The following is a 15,711-nucleotide window of genomic DNA, read 5'->3' as shown; positions in this document are numbered from 1 at the left end:
ACATGAATTATATGTATTTTTTTGGATGCCTACGTACAGTATTTACAAAATGTGCTGGTGACATCTAGTGTCAGGATATGAGCATTGTTTTTAATCTTTCCTTTTTCAGCATATTGATACTTTTTTCGGGTGTTTGGGCTGGGTTTTACAGAGCTTGCAAGTTGGATAGCAGCCTGCTGGCTGTCTCACAGCCATCTCACGTTGGTGGCGATTAATTGTCTGAGGGCAAAAATTGGTTGGCAGTTCTGGAGACTCAGCGGTGCCAGGTTTGAGTAATGTCCACTACTGGGATCGCAGTCAGTCCTCAAAACAAAGGGTTTTGCCCTGACTGGCAGGTTCCAGCAAGGTGGGAGAGCGAGTTTGAGAATCATGGTGGAGGGGCTAAAAGTGTGATATTGATGTTCAGGGTGAGGTGCCTTCACTGGGCACAAGGGATCCTCAAGGAGGGTTCCAGTATATGGCTACCCACTCAAGGCAGTTCCTCCCCGCAGTAGGGAAGTTAGCAACAGGGTTGGAAAATAGATGAGACCCTTAAGGGAAATTATAATCAACTAACTTATTGGCATTGTTGAAGAGTGCTGTGGATAAACAGGAACCAGCTGAAACAATGTACTTGGATTTCCAGTTTGAAAAGGTGCTTAATTCAAACATATCAGATCCTGAGGGAACTTGACTGGGTGCCTGATGAAAGGATGTTTCCTCTTGTGGGAGAATCCAGAACTCGGGGTCACAGTTTAAAATGAAGAGATAGCCCATTTATGCCAGAGATGAGTACACATGTTTTGTCTCAGAAGGTTGTCAGTCTTTGGAATCCCCCTCCTCAAAAGGCAGTGGATGCAGAATCTTTAAATATTTTTAAGGCAGAGATAAAGAGATAATTAATGACCAAGGGGATGAAAGGTGATTGGGGATATGCAGGAATGTCGAGTTGAGGTTAAAATTAGATCAGCCACAATCATATTGAATGATGGAGCCGGCTTGAAGGGCCAAATGATCTTCTCTTGTTCCTTGGTCTTATCCAAGATCTTTTCTTATCCTTCTCACCAGTCCTTGTGTCGTCACTGCAGTGGGTGGTGCTTATGGCACATAATCGGTATTTCATCCTTTCAGACCCATGCACCACAGTGTCTCTCAGGAAAGATACTGTGAGGAAATTCTTTCCCACTGTTGTGGTTCTGTTCGCCGAGCTGGAAATTTGTGTTGCAAACGTTTCATCCCCTGTCTAGGTGACATCCTCAGTGCTTGGGAGCCTCCTGTGAAGCGCTTCTGTGGTGTTTCCTCCGGCATTTATAGTGGCCTGTCCCTGCCGCTTCCGGTTGTCAGTTTTAGCTGTCCGCTGTAGTGGCCAGTATATTGGGTCCAGGTCTATGTGTTTGTTGATGGAGTTTGTGGATGAGTGCCATGCTTCGAGGAATTCCCTGGCTGTTCTTTGTTTGGCTTGCCTTATAATGGTAGTGTTGTCCCAGTCGAATTCATGTTGCTTGTCGTCTGCGTGTGTGGCTACTAAGGATAGCTGGTCATGGCGTTTCGTGGCTCGTTGATGTTCATGGATGCGGACCGTTAGCTGTCTTCCTGTTTGTCCTATATAGTGTTTTGTGCAGTCCTTGCATGGGATTTTGTACACTACATTAGTTTTGCTCATGCTGGGTATCGGGTCCTTCGTTCTGGTGAGTTGTTGTCTGAGGGTGGCTGTTGGTTTGTGTGCTGTCATAAGTCCTAGTGGTCGCAGTAGTCTGGATGTCAGTTCTGAAATGCTCCTGATGTATGGTAGTGTGGCTAGTCCTTTGGGTTGCGGCATGTCTTCGTTCCGTTGTCGGGACATGCCGCAATCCAAAGGACTAGCCACACTACCATACATCAGGAGCATTTCAGAACTGACATCCAGACTACTGCGACCACTAGGACTTATGACAGCACACAAACCAACAGCCACCCTCAGACAACAACTCACCAGAACGAAGGACCCGATACCCAGCATGAGCAAAACTAATGTAGTGTACAAAATCCCATGCAAGGACTGCACAAAACACTATATAGGACAAACAGGAAGACAGCTAACGGTCCGCATCCATGAACATCAACGAGCCACGAAACGCCACAACCAGCTATCCTTAGTAGCCACACACGCAGACGACAAGCAACATGAATTCGACTGGGACAACACTACCATTATAGGGCAAGCCAAACAAAGAACAGCCAGGGAATTCCTCGAAGCATGGCACTCATCCACAAACTCCATCAACAAACACATCGACCTGGACCCAATATACCAGCCACTACAGCGGACAGCTAAAACTGACAACCGGAAGCGGCAGGGACAGGCCACTATAAATGCCGGAGGAAACACCACAGATGCGCTTCACAGGAGGCTCCCAAGCACTGAGGATGTCACCTAGACAGGGGACGAAACGTTTGCAACAAAAATTTCCAGCTCGGCGAACAGAACCACAACAACGAGCACCCGAGCTACAAATCTTCACCCAAACTTTGAATTCTTTCCCACTGAAGAGGGAGATGGGGCAGGGTGACACTAGGCACATGGACACACAAGATAGCCGTTGAGCCATCAGTTGGCCAACTTGACACACAATATGGAGAGAAACAGCAGAGCAGATATAGACACTGCCTGGAGCCACCAGAATGACAGCACAATGCACTCATAACCCAGTTGATTAGTTTAAGGCGGGTGGGGGAGAGAATACATGAGTAACGAACACTGCCTGCCGAAGTGTCTGGGTCCAGCCAACACCTCTTATAGAAATGCTAACAGTTTGATATGGACTCAATTACAGAGTGCTAATAGCCAGGGCTGCAGGAATTGTCCCTTTCAGGAACAGTGATTAGCGCCCATTGCTTAAGCAATTGATTTCCACACAGACTTTGAAACTGACAATGTCTGCGTTGAAACTGACAATGACCGCGCTGAAAATTAACAAAGGCTGTGCTGGAACTGACAATGACTGTATCGAAACTATCAACAATTCTGCAATGATTGCCATAAATAAACCATGTTCCAAAAACAATAATCTTATCACTGACCTATTGTATCACAAGATGTATAAAAGTTTCTTGACATGTGCTCCGGGTCGAGAGAAGACTAGCAGCTGACCTTTGTGCTGACGGTGTCTTTCTCTTCCCGGAGCTCTGGTATTTCCTCGAGCAATAAACTCTGTCACTGAACCCCAATTCTGACTCCGAGACTGGTATTTTTCCCCACAACACCACTATTAGGCAAGAATGTGGTTTGGATTACCAACTATTTATTGCAGTATTTTCATGAGTTTTGATCAGCCTCTTCCACTGTCACTGTGATCTCAAATTACTTGCATTGGCTAGTTTCAGGAAACCTAGGAAACCTGTGGCTGCAACATGAAGTTTGAAAGTATGTTGAAAAAAATAGATCAAACTGAGTGATTACCATTCTGTATGTTTCTTGGCAATACGCCTCTCCCAAGGGGGTTGCATACAACAGGTCTAACCTGCTCTGTTAAAACAGCTATCGGACATGCATTTTTGCTGAACTGAACACCTCCAACCAATGAGCAAACCAATGCATCGCTCCAGGTCAAAACTTCCTCATCGTTTTTTCCCGTCAGAAATCTCTGCGTATTTTTACAGCAGTGTTCCATTACATTTGGCAAGCTTTGCACATTTACAGTTGTGTGCAATTACAGCAAAAGATTTCTATTTGTACATTTTACAGCTAATAGAAACTGTTTGTGCGTTGTTCTGTCTCCGTCTATGAAAACTGTATGCATCTTCAGTTTTGTCTATTTCAGCGGATAGACTGTGTTCATCAATATTTGTGTACGATTATTACTCAGAGTATCTACATATAGCTTACATTTGCCCTTTGCACATCATTTTCTCTGCGTTCATTTACTTTATTGCAGTTGTGCTCCAGACCATTTATATACAGTATAAACAGAAGTAACAGAGATGACGAACTGAGCCTGGGAGACCCCACGCCAAATCCCCCTGGATTTGTGCAGACATCCATCACCCAGAACCAATCTGTAACACATGGTGAAAAGTGTATCTATTCAATTTGCTGTAATCAATCTACAACTGAGTGCAAGAAATGACTTTTTATCCCTCCAAATTCAGGAGTTCCACCTCTCAATATATATTTGACCAAAAACATGTGAAGGAAAAGTAATCATCAGTCCAACAGAATACACAGCACAAAACAAAAATAAAACAAAATAGAATAAAACCCGACTCCTGTCAGGCACAAACTTCAAGACTTTATAGTGAAGCTTTACAGCACCATGCCAAGGAGTTGCAATATGGGACTTCTCACTTACAGTTTCCACACAAGTTTCCAATTTCAATTGCTCCATTCTCAGGAGACATCAAGCCCAAAAGTTTCTGCTGCAAAGTGGAAGAGACATCTTGGCCTGTTTCCACGAGACTGCTGGGGTTTGTACATTAGAGGAGGTGCAGGAGACATGACGGCAGCAAATAAATAAATACCTGCTTAACACTTCATTAAAAATGAAGCAAGGTATCTGACCTGGTGCACATCAGATCAATAGATATGTGCAGAGAAAAATCCTGCAACACACAGGGACAGGTTCTGTCAACTAAATAATGGCAGGGCATTTTAATTTTGGGGTTTAAGTAGAGTGGCAAGCAAACCGTGAAGGAATGTACCAATAAAAAAAATTAACTTTGGAAATTAGTGCAATGTTTGTACTGGTATGGTTGTACTTTGATGTATAGAAGATGAAATGGATTAGCTCTTCATTTGCCAGTTGTCCTGTCATCTTGTTCACGGTCTATGATACCATGGTGTGTGGTGAATTTCCTCGTGCAATCATCTGCTCTTCATTTCATATGTATATGGAGATTTAACTGATAAATCAAGTGTGGATGGCGGGTGCATGTTATTACCCCTTTTAGTGTCGATAGTTCTGCCAGCATGTTTCACTCACTTTGTCAGTAACTCCAGAAGAGACTGTGGTGGGGAGGGAGCAGTGGTGGGAGTGATGATCGCTGTCTTTTCTGGAGTTGTCTGCCAAATGCCAGAAGGTGGCTCCCCACTTCACAAATTCCTTGGTGAGCACATGCCAGGCAAAGGCAGGTCAGAAAAGGTACTCCTCTTCCTCTCTAATGGATGAAAGAAGCCCTGCCAAAAGACCCAGTGGCCACATTGCACATGAAGTCTGAACCAATGGTCGGCAGAAACAAAGTGGGAACCAGTAGAGGAGATTGGTAAATAATCTTCCGTGTTTGGCAAAGATGGGTGCCATTATTTTCTCGCTGTCAACCTCACATAAGACCATCACTCAATCTAACTCTGCCACTGCATATGCATGACGTACACTGCAGGACTCACGCCCACCATGTACTGATAAGTTTCGAATGATTCCTGAGGTTCCCTGACATATTTACTGGGTTGGATTTACCACATCACAAGGCTATGCTTCCTCATGAAGCCTGCCCGTGGGCCACAAGCTGACCACTGTATGCCCACATATGCTTAAGTCTGCCCTTTGGCCCAAAGCAGCCCTCTGTTGGTGTGTAAACTCATATCGGCCTTTCAGCCAGAAGTTGCCTCCTCTTTGTGCTGTGCCAGTTGGGCTCAAAGATGCCAAGGAACACAGACTCCTCGCTTTGACTGGATGTGTCAACTAGGAGGTGCCAGCCCAAGTGACTTTGTAGCATTTAAAACTGTATTGCTATAAGAACAATGCAAGACACACTTACTTACTCAATGGAATAATTCAACTTGCCAACTACATGTCTCCTTTTGCTGTGAGGTTTCTGAAGTTTCAAGCTTTTTGATTGGGTCATGTGATTAAGGCATATAAGCTATGATCCCTGCTGATGGTACTACTGGACAAGTCAGGCCACCTAGCCTGATAGATTGTAAGTTTAATTTTGCAGTCAGTTACCGTAATGGTTCGTCACCTGAATATATGCACACAAGACTGTCAGTGTTCTAAAACCACAGGACACAACTTCAATACATGGGAGAAAAAAGAAGCAAACAAGGCTTTGACAGTGTATACAACGGTGAAGAAAGATCTTAACTGAAACAAAACAATGTTTTATCATGTTTTCCCTTGCAAATACTCAATCCCAGAGAAATTTCACTCCCATCTCAACTTGTGTTAATATTTCTGGATCTTTGATTTTAACATAGAGGCAGATGGGTTTTGATTTCAATTTTTTATGAAGGTTTTTTTTGTTTAAGAAGTCAAAAAGTCATTTGAAGCTGTGACATATTCATATATTTTCCAAAAATGCACTTGGTTTAGACAAAATATCTGCGGTGTTAATTGATGGAATGTTTATACTGCTGAGTGTACAACAGACAGAGAAAACAGGGACCATTGATTTCTTCCTATGCAAGATGGCGCCGGATATGGTCGACTCCTTGTGAGCTCCTGCGTGCAGATCTAAGTTTCCTATTTCCTACAATCGTTCTACACTCTTTAAACTTAATAGCATGCTTTCAAAAATTACTAATAACTCTGTTTTATCTAAACTCATGGGTTTGATTTAGTTTTCTCTTCAGTTCTGAAGAATTAGGAGTTCAGTTCATGAGAACAGTTGTCTGAGCAGAACAGGATTAGTCTGTGAAGTCTCCAAGTTGTGAGAGGATGTGTAGAAGTTTTCACGTTGTCAGAACTGAAGAGAGGTTCGGGTCAGCAGAACCGGAATGAAGACAGAAAACTGTTTCAACAATTCAAAAAGATAAATTAGAAACAATTAGTTCTGGAAGAAAAAAAAAAGAGTTGAGATGGGAGTGAAATTTCTCTGGGATTGAGTATTTGCAAGGGAAAACATGATAAAACATTGTTTTGTTTCAGTTAAGATCTTTCTTCACCGTTGTATACACTGTCAAAGCCTTGTTTGCTTCTTTTTTCTCCCATGTATTGAAGTTGTGTCCTGTGGTTTTAGAACACTGACAGTCTTGTGTGCATATATTCAGGTGATGAACCATTACGGTAACTGACTGCAAAATTAAACTTACAATCTATCAGGCTAGGTGGCCTGACTTGTCCAGTAGTACCATCAGCAGGGATCATGATAAGTTCCTTGGTCAGACAATGCTGATTCCAGTGAGTTGTGCAATTAATTAGATGTAAATACAAGCAGCTAGCCTTATTGACACCTGCTGGCGAGATAGTGAATCTGTCATCTAAAGTGAGATTGATCTCAATGGTGATAAGCTAATTTTCTGACTTTTAACCAATTGATTATATTCACCTGTCTGCCTTTATTTACACCACAGAGGACACTAGAAAATCCTGCCTAATTATTGCAAGCATTTGTCAGGACATGGAGTTGTTCATGGCAGCAGCACTAATATCAAGTGGCTTATAAAACATACTTTAATGAAACAAATATGGTGAAGAATGTCCCAACATCAAATGAGAAGGAAGTTATCCTCTGCAATTAGGAAACAGTATGGAGAATGACCAAACCCTCTCCAAACAATAACAGGTATTGCAACCGTCTTAAAAGGAGACAAAAAATGTCACATTTTTGAGGAGGTATTATTGATGTAGGCATAACATAGTGGTGGTACTGTGACTAAACAAGGGCAAAGGGCACAAAAGGCTAAACTCAGAAGATAAAGGGAGGAGTACAAGATTGGAGGAAATGCAGAGGGACCAGTGATCAAGAACTGGAGTCATTTGAAAGCAAGAACAATTGCTTACATGTAATCTGTTGGGCGTCCGAGACAGTTAGGAATTGGAAACAGAGATGAAAATGATTTTAGTGCAGGGTAGGATCCAAGCAATGATATTTTGGACAAGCTGGGTGAGTCAAGTTTGGAAGACAGCCCTCATCCATTTGGACACTCTTTGCTGTTTTTGACAGAATGCTAGGTCAAAATCATCAAGATAATTCCTCACTTTAAACTCTATTGTTCCCTCATCCTGTCACTGAATTCTCTGCACATCTTGACTATTTGTGTTATGTGCCGGTCCTGTACGAAGTGATCTGAGTTACATATGTTATGAGGGCCAGAGGCAGTGAAGATTGGAACTGGTGGAGCCCAGTCAGACCACATGGGAGCCCTAATAGAACAACTGTAATAGTTATCATTTGGCTTTATTTCTTATTTTCCTAACTTATACTATGTAATGTAGTGTAATTTTTTTTCTTTATTTTCTGTACGTAAGATTTATACCTTGGTACTCTGTACCTAAGATGGTATTGTATGTTGGCAATATGATACACCTTTTACTGAACTCCTGTTCTTTTGCAACTTTAGTACACGTGATAATAAACCTAATTCTGATTATAATTCTAATTCTGGAGGAACAGTAGCACAGAATGAAATTATGAAGTCTTAAGCTGCATGGACAGAATGCCTCACAGAAAATACAGAAATGCAGGTTGCATGAGGGACATGAGTCACTAACATAGAAGTGTATTTCAGCAAAGGGGGAAAGGCCAGTTTAGCTGTCTACTGCATGAGGATCTGCTATCACTTGCTTACACTAATGCTCTGGAGCTTGATGGTGAGAAACATACACCTCCCTTATTGCAAATGCTCATTTCGGCCGATGATGAACAATAACAGTTCCATTTATCAAGCACATTTTAATGCAGTAAAATATCTCAAAGTACTTAACATTGAACAAAATTTGACATTGTGCTGTCAAAAGGACAGCTTTGTAAATCTTGGTGAAAGAGGTAGATCTTGAAGAACCTCTTAAGATACAAGATTCATGGAAAGGTGATGAGGCTGATGGAACGAGGTTAAGAGCTTAGGGCTCAAGAATTTGGGGGAACATCCATCAATGGTGGAATGAGCCTTTTCTAACAAGGTCACTAACAACATAAGACACCCTGTTGAGGCTTCCCAAAGAACTACAGTAATACTAACACCCTATTTAGCTGCATACATGGCATACACACAGCATGTGTTGCAAGACAATGGCCACAATTCAAGGTAATAGGGAGAAATCCCCACTGATACCATGTGAGAGGGAGGGCGATACTGGGCCCTTCAAAGGGCAACACTAATAAACATGCATCTGCACAGTGAAGCTGAAATACACTTGTGACCCTTAAGCGTAAATCTACTGTGCATAGTCCACCTCCTTGACTGAAATCCTTGCACTCCTGACCATTTCATATATGTGGTGGATGGAGAGAGGATTCATGATTGTAAAATAAAAAAATTGGATGGGTACTGCAGGAAAACAATAGAAGGGTATTAGATTGCAATGGGATTGCCTCTAGGGAGAGTCAGCAAGGACTCAATGAGTGATTGGCGTCTTTTTGTATTGTACAGAGTCAATGAGTGTGTGACTCCTGTAAAGTGTCTTTCATTGTCTTGAACACTTTCTGTAATGACCAAGGTGTTCTGACATGGGCACTTCTTCTGAATATATTGAGAAAATGTAGTAGATAACTTGTTGATTCACAGAGATAATTTCCCTAAGTTGCTGTTGAAGAACAAATCTGCAAATATAGCAATATCAGCAGAAACTATTTCTGCGCATGCATTTTTACTGCAGGTGTTAAGCAGTTTATTCGAAATGGATTCATAACATCATTCACCAGTACACAAAATATTCTGTGAATGAGTTACTCTCTTAATATTATCTCCAAATTTACATTCTCTGGCATGCTCTTTTTTCTTGAAATAAAGTTGCTTAAAATATATTTTTGCAATGTTTCTTCAATATGTGGCCAGATTGAAAATTTGCCAAGTTGAGTAAAAATGTCAATAAAATTGCTTTCAATCATAGTTTCCTGTTCAAAGTTCAGATTGAATGACTGACTACATATGTCAAAAGGGTCTGTGGTATAATGACATAAAATTCTTTTACCGTCATCTGCAATTCATTGAATCACAGAATTTCTTTTCCATTCTATAGTTATATTAGATTAGATTCCCTATAGTTTGAAACAGGCCCTTTGGCCCAACCAATCCACACCAACCCTCCGAAGAGAAACCCACCCAGTCCCATTTCCCTCTGACCAATGCACCTATCACTATGGGCAATTTAGCATGGCTAATTCACCCACTTGCACATCTTTGGACTGTGGGAGGAAGCCAGAGTACCTGGAGGAAACCCACGCAGACACAGGGAGAATATGCAAACTCCACACAGATAGTCACCCAAGGCTGGAATCGAACCTGGGACCCTGGTGCTGGGAGCCACAAGTGCTAACCACTGAGTCACCGTGCTGCCCTGCAATTTGCCTCTACAGTGTGTCATCATGTTATGTCTTTGTTTTGTGCTTGACCTTCCTCATTCCAATTTGTGTTTGAGGAAGACATTAACATCACAGGTTAACATAGTTACATTGTATTCTTCTTTCTCTCTCTCTCTCTTACCAAATGCACGGTTTCACCAAGAAGGTAAACGAGCAGCCTACTGCTCAGCTTCTGTCAAAGGCCATTCAACAGCCAACTGTTCAGTGCATCATCAAAGCAGGCCCTACATTCTCTTGAGACTTGCATTTCACCTCCCTCCCCATGGGGCAAGTACTGGGCTGCAGTTGATAATTTACCTCCAAAATACTCTGAAATTGTGTTTTTGTGCACCATGTCGCCCTATTGCATGTCATCCTTGCTTGAACCTTCCATTGCCGTTATCTGTGAATTAGAAGTATGTGAGCAGGAACTGTTTGCCCACTACTTTGTTGAAAGCACTGAGGAGGTAGCTGATACCAACCTTGGCAGTAGATGCTGCACAGTAGGTTTGATTTCACTCTGTGATCCATGATTTGATTTGCAATTGTAGGCATCATTGTATCTTGATAAGTGCACAAGGCAGCTTGCCAAGAAAAGTTGTGTTTGGATCAGGATTTCTATAAACAGCAGATTGAAGTTACTAATTTGTAGATCATTGTGCACAGCCCAGTTAATCATTCACTCAGCTGCTCAGTGTAACCAAAACCTGAAGAAAAACTCATACAAATGTAATTAACTTCAAGATGTACAACAGTCTTAAAGGAAATGTGCAGCGAATTGAATAAAGTTGGGATGTGACAAGCATAAGAACAGATAATTAGTAAAAACATTGGAAGAAGGAATTTTTAATCATGAAAAATGCCAGGATAAATTAAACCATTGGAATTCTGCACATGTGAACTGAATTGAGGTTGTTTGGTTCAATGAAACTCAAAAATGTGAAAGGATAGCAGGAGTTTGATTTTTTGAATTTTGTATTTCAGTGTGGATCACTTAAATGATAATGAGAAGTTTATCTGTGCTCAGCATTTTCCTAAAGATGACTGTCATACAAGAGATAACAAAGAGCATGCGACTTAGGCAGGCACCGTGGCCAGGTAGGACTACAAAATGGGATGGAATGAGACATATCTACCCTGGAAAGTCCTCCAATTCTGCTATCAGAAGCTGCCAGAAAAATCTCATCGAATGAGAGCCTGTATGTATGCTACAAATGTTTTTTTTAAAAGGCTGTAATCACTTACCAGCGAAGAGTATTAAGGCAAAAGTGATGACAATTCTGATATTCGATGTTTTCCCTGCCCACAAAAATCCTGATTTGGTGGAATTCTGGTCATATTCTCTCAAACAACTTCAGGATCTTTTAGCGGCTATTCTGCCAACAAAACAGCCAAATGGAATTTTGTGGAGCATTGTCTATGCTTTATAATATTGATATGCTTTATAATATTGATACCCTTTATTGTCAGTGGGGTGTATCAGACTAAGTCTTGCTTTAAGAAAGAGCTTGGTAGGAACACATGGATGTTTTCCCAGGGAGTGTGCTGTGTTTTTTGGTTTGTAGATATATTTATTAGCAAGGAAAAAACAAGTTTTGACGCAACAAGAATATAAAGTTATTGAAAATATAATAAATAACAAATACCAGCATTATAGAGAAAGACGCAAATTACTATACAATTGCTGTCTACTAACTTACCCTATAATGCAAAACAAAACCTAACACTGTGCAAAACAACACCAATAAATAAGTAAGTGACTAATAAAACAAAAAAAACCCGAAAAGAACACACAAAAACACAAAATGACAATGGAGTGTTGTATATATACCCGTATTAACTCAGGAGTCCCCCCTCCAGGGCTCAGGTCTCAACAAACCTAACCGTCCTGGTTAAACAAACACCCTAGTTAAGGTAGCAGACAAATCCGTATCCAAATAACTTAAAAATGGCTGCCATGTCTTATAAAAAAGGTCTATTGTGTGGTGCACCATGTTTGTAAAAAAATCCAAGGGAATGTGCTCCATAATTAATTTCCACCATCCCAGCAAGCTCGGTGGATTCTCAGACACCCAGTTCATCAGAATATTCTTCTGTGCACAGTAAGTAAGAATAGTTTCTTCCCATGCCCATCTCAAGTTGGTGAATTCAGTAGACCTGGGAGGAGCTATATCGAGTCTACTTTACCATCAGTCCTCAATACTCTTCCTATCCCTCTCACCACAGCGCTCCAATAAACACGGAGCCTGTGTCATTTCCAGAAGCAATGGGTAAGAGTACCAAGACTTATTTTACATTTGGGGCTGATTGAAGATGCCCCATTTTAACCTTCGCCTGACAGCCTGTGCAGAATTTTAAATGCACAGTGTGTGTCGTATTATAGATTGAGATCTTTCACACGTCCTCCCTTATGTCCTCCCACGTTTCAGAAGAGATCTCCACTCTGAGCTCTTGCTCCCAAACCTCACATAACCGGTTAATATCCTGCCAGGCCCAGCCACCCAGCATGCAACAGAAGGCATTAACCGAGAGGGTGCTTGTGGAATGTAGCAACAACCTCTCTGTATCGGGCTTATAGGGCTTAGTGAGAAGCGTAGTCTTCTTCTGGATGAAATCCATAGCCTGATAAAAACGGAAAAGATCTCTGCTGAGCAGCCCGGACTTGCGGCTCAGTTGCTTGAAAGACATCATAACCTCCCCCTCAAACAAGTCTCCCAAACTGGAAACTCCTCTTGCTGCCCATAGTTTGAACCCTGAGTCCATCATCCCTGGTCGGAGCCCCGGCATACCAACTGTGGGAGTGAGTGGCGAAATCTTGGATAAGCAAACCTCAGTCTGACGCATCGTCTTCCACGCCTTGACCGTACTAATAACAATGGGGTTCCGGCAGTGGTCCATAACTGTCCTCATCTTATCCATGAACAACAGGTTAATAAGACGGCACTTTGCCTGGGAGGCTTCGATATCCAGCCATATTGAGCCTAGATCATTACCTGCCCAATCACACACAAAAGACAGCATGGAACTCAATTGATACCTCCCGATGTCTGGGAAATCAACTTCTCCCCCTCCTTGAGGCAACTGCAGTTTAGTAAATTTGATGAAGGACCACCACGATGCCAGACAAAGGAACTAAACTAACCCATAAGTTTCTGCACGTTGACCTGGGAAACATTATAGGGGGCATACGCATGGGATAAAGCAAACGAGGAAGGACATTCATCTTAATAAAGACTATTTGCCAAACCACAAAATTGGAAGAGCCTCCCATCCCAGGAGATCCCGGCTAATATTGTCGAGCAGGTGAGCAAAATTAGTCTGAAATAACCAATCGAAAGTGGGGGCGGGGGCGTAATAAAGATCCCTAGGTATTGGAAACCTGCCCATGACCACTTAAAGGGGAACCTTGGGCCACCTTCAATCTCTGACACTTCCTTGAGGTTCCCCAAATGTATGGCCTTCCATTTTGCAAAATTGATCTTATATTCTGAAATAGCCCCAAATGAATTAAATCTCTGTATCAGATGGGGTACGGAGGTCATCGGATCCGATAAAAACAGAAGGACATCATCCGCATACAGTGTAATCTTGTATACCCTTGTTCCCACTTCCGGAGCGGCTATGTAGACGCTGTGACGAAAGACCTCTGCCAGCGGCTCTATCACCAACGTAAACAACAATGGTGAGAGGGGGCAGCCTTGACGACTACCCCGTCAATCGTAAATTTCCCAGATTTCACTCTGTTGGTGATGACCATGGCCAGAGGGTGGTGATATAAAACCTCCATACACCTAGCAAAGACCCCACCCAACCCAAACCGTTCTAAGGCATAAAAGAGATATGGCCATTCCACCCAGTCAAATGCTTTCTCTCCATCTAAGGAGATCACCAACCCCTGGATCGATCGTTGCTGACATGCTTGGATCATATTCAACAACCTTCTAATATTATTAGAGGACCTACGGCCCCTTATAAAACCTGTCTGGTCCTCTTTGACAATATGGGGCAGCACCTTCTCCAATCTCAGCCCCAAAATCTTAGACAGAATCTTGAAATCTGAATTTAATAGAGAGAAGAGCCTGTATGAAGCACAATCCTCAGGAACCTTCCCCTCCTTAAGAATGAGGGAAATATTAGCTTCTCTCAAAGATGGTGGGAGGCATTCATGCATATAGGAGTGATTCTACATTTCCAGCATCAGCCCTGACAGAATTCCTATAACTCCTTATAAAACTTACCCGGGACACCATCAAGACCAGACACTTACCCCTCTGAAGTTGCCTAGCTGCCTCCTGTATTTCCTGAACTGTCAAGGGGGCATTAAAGAGAGAGGCCTGTTCTAAGGTTACCCCTGGAAAGTCCAGATTCTTAAAAAAGGCTTCCATCTTGGCCCTCCTTTCCTCACAACTTTCAGACCGATACAATTTAGAGTAAAAACTCCGAAAAGCCTCATTAATCTTTTGGGATCGTATGTAAGGACCTGGTGCAGTCTCTAACTGCAGTAATGAATTGGGGAGCGTGCTTTTTCCTAGTCAGATACGCTAAATACTTCACAGGCCTATCCCTATACTCGAGCAGCCTTTGTCTAGCAAAAGCAAGTTCTTTCTTTGTGGCTTGTGTAAATACTGAATTCAAGGCAGCCCGGAGGGCCGTGATCCATTGTAGCTTGGTCACTGAAGGCCGCGCAAAATGTGCTGCCTCAGCGGCTTTCAACTATGTCTCAGGTAGACGCTGCTGTTCCTCCTTCTGTCATTTCCTGCTAGCCGAATAAGAAATAGCTAATCCCCTAGCAGAGGTCTTAGCGGTCTCCCATAGCATAGATGGACTACAAGCCGTGCCTGAGTTGATCGTCAAGAACTCTAGGCCTTAACCTCCAAATACACTACCGTGTGATCAGAGATAGTTATGTTCCCGATTTTACAACCCATAATCGAATCCAGAAGGGTTAAGGGAGCCAGAAAAAGTTCAATCCTTGTGTTCAACACACATTTATGTGGGTTTGAAAGAAAGGTGAAGTCCCTGCCAGTAGGGTGAAGACATCTCCAAATGTCCACCGGCCCCAACTCCTCGCATAAGTCAGCCACCTGCTTGGCCTGTGAAGAGATAGTTGGAGCCCACTAGACATCCTGTCCACTGTCAGATCCAAAGGCAATTGAAATTCCTCCCCCGCCATAATAATGTGTCGTGTTCCAAAGGCACTCAGATTAGAGAAGGCACTAATTAAAAAGTTGAGGGATGCGTCAGAGGACAGTAGACATTTAAATTGCCATATACCGCCTTATATATCAGGGCTTTAAGTATCACAATCCACCCCTGCTCATCTTTCACTTGCTCTAATAATGTGAATGAGAGATTTTTCTGGATAAGTACTGCCACTCCCTTACTTTTAATAGTAAAGGATGAAAAGAATACACGGTCATAACCCCCCTGTTGTAACCTCAGGTGTTCCCCATTGTCAAGATGGGTTTCCTACAACAGGGTGTTCTCAACCCTTTCTCTCTTAAGGCTACAAAGCACCTTTATCCTTTTAATGGG

The 15,711-nt window shown here is 42.4% G+C and overlaps 1 long non-coding RNA gene across 3 annotated transcripts in view; it reads right to left on the bottom strand.

The window, feature by feature from the left end:
* The window catches only part of LOC122543152 (uncharacterized), a 149,755-nt gene that overhangs the window by 92,015 nt on the left and 42,029 nt on the right, over positions 1 to 15,711 (bottom strand). The gene's annotated exons all lie outside the window — the stretch shown is intronic.

Source organism: Chiloscyllium plagiosum, unplaced genomic scaffold (genome assembly GCF_037043375.1).
Source record: "Chiloscyllium plagiosum isolate Xiang-an unplaced genomic scaffold, Cpla_swu_hap1 HiC_scaffold_48, whole genome shotgun sequence".
Lineage (NCBI taxonomy): Eukaryota > Metazoa > Chordata > Chondrichthyes > Orectolobiformes > Hemiscylliidae > Chiloscyllium > Chiloscyllium plagiosum.
The sequence above is the reverse complement of the archived record's forward strand: the minus strand, read 5'-3'. Positions and strand labels throughout refer to the sequence as shown.